This window comes from Fukomys damarensis, unplaced genomic scaffold (assembly GCF_012274545.1).
Source record: "Fukomys damarensis isolate Sample0158 unplaced genomic scaffold, DMR_v1.0_HiC HiC_scaffold_37, whole genome shotgun sequence".
In the NCBI taxonomy this organism is placed as follows: Eukaryota; Metazoa; Chordata; class Mammalia; order Rodentia; family Bathyergidae; genus Fukomys; species Fukomys damarensis.
Window position 1 is genome coordinate 20,783,285 of NW_022900949.1, and position 1,337 is coordinate 20,784,621.

Sequence of the window (1,337 nt, forward strand, 5' to 3'; positions counted from 1 at the left end):
CCCCCAGGCGCTTCCTTACAGCTGAGCCCTTCCCCCGCCTCCCCCCGGCCCGGGCCTTTGTTCGGCTTGAAAGTAATGCTGTGAATTAAAAGAAATGACAATATTTTCTATCTGCTTGAAAGTCCAAGAGGAGAGCCCTTGAGCTTGGCAAAAATCAGGCAAATCATTCATCATGCCACCCCGCACCTGTGGTCTTGGCATTGAAAACCCTCCAGACCTATTCCTATTAAACTTAATTATTCCCCCAAAGCACACAATAGTTGAAATGGAGCAGGTTGGAGTCTGTTTATTGGTGGTAAATGTTTTTCTGAAGATCTTCTGAATCTCATTGTTAGCTCGTTGTTTGAGGCTGCCCTCTTTCTTTCAGACTAGAGTAGCCTTGGACTTTTCAATTTTCAATCGTAACATCTGCTTAATCGTACGGATCAAAATATGGAGACACAAAACATATGTAATGGTTGATTTGTTAAATCCTGGTAATGAGTTATTAACAAGGGAAAACAATGGGCCGGGATGGTGAGAGCCTTATGGTAACGGAGTCACTTTATGTAACGCCTGACGTTTCCCTTCTTGATAAATGGAACTAAGGTCTGAGCGCCAGGTGATAGCAAGAAAATCAATGTCTATAGGGGCCAGCTCTGAGACTTGTTTCTATGTGAAAAATTAGGAGACATAAAATTTAATTGGCTGATCAGAAGGGGGGAGACAGTGGTCTTAAGTTTAATTGCCAGTGGGCTTAGCAAGGGAGACAAAACAAGATTTGGGCCCGTTTGTGTGCCGCACCCCAGCCTCGAGTCCAAGTGTATCATTGAAAATGTGTTTTATTATAACACATGTCATGCTTTACAGCTCCCATATTGTGTAAAGACAATGGTTAATGGTACATTAAAGACAGGCAAACCATGCCAACACGTCTTGGAGACATTGTAAGGGCCTCTCTCTTTGCTTGTTTTAGGCAGCTGCAGCCCAGGACCCAGAAGCACAAAAAGAACAAGTTTGAAATACCAGGTGCATCCTAGAGAGCCACGACAGGGATTGATATGTTATAGCCCAGGACATGAACCTAGCAATAAAGATATCATTTCGATTGTCTGGGGCTTCCACGGCCTGTAAAGCTGGGAGGCCCTGAGCAGCCTGCTTTCTGGCAGGCCTGTCTCCCTCCCTGGGTTTCCCCATCTCCCTGGGCCAAATTCGAACACCTGTTGGCCAGACCCCACATCCCGTCGTGGGAATCGCCTCCTACCAGAGGTTCCAGATCTCAACAACGCACTTGGTTGTGGAATTATTTAGGACCATTCCCACCGGCTGCAGAAGCTCTGGACAGGCGGTGGGAGGAG

At 46.4% G+C, this 1,337-nt stretch overlaps 1 protein-coding gene across 1 annotated transcript in view; it reads left to right on the forward strand.

The window, feature by feature from the left end:
* Nucleotides 1-1,003, forward strand: part of CUNH10orf67 (chromosome unknown C10orf67 homolog) — a 105,370-nt gene extending 104,367 nt beyond the window's left edge. Inside the window, exon 19 of the transcript XR_779337.3 lies at nt 956-1,003. The gene's annotated coding sequence lies outside the window, so the exon portion shown is untranslated. The remainder of the gene's footprint in view (nt 1-955) is intronic.
* The last annotated feature ends 334 nt before the right edge of the window (nt 1,004-1,337 follow it).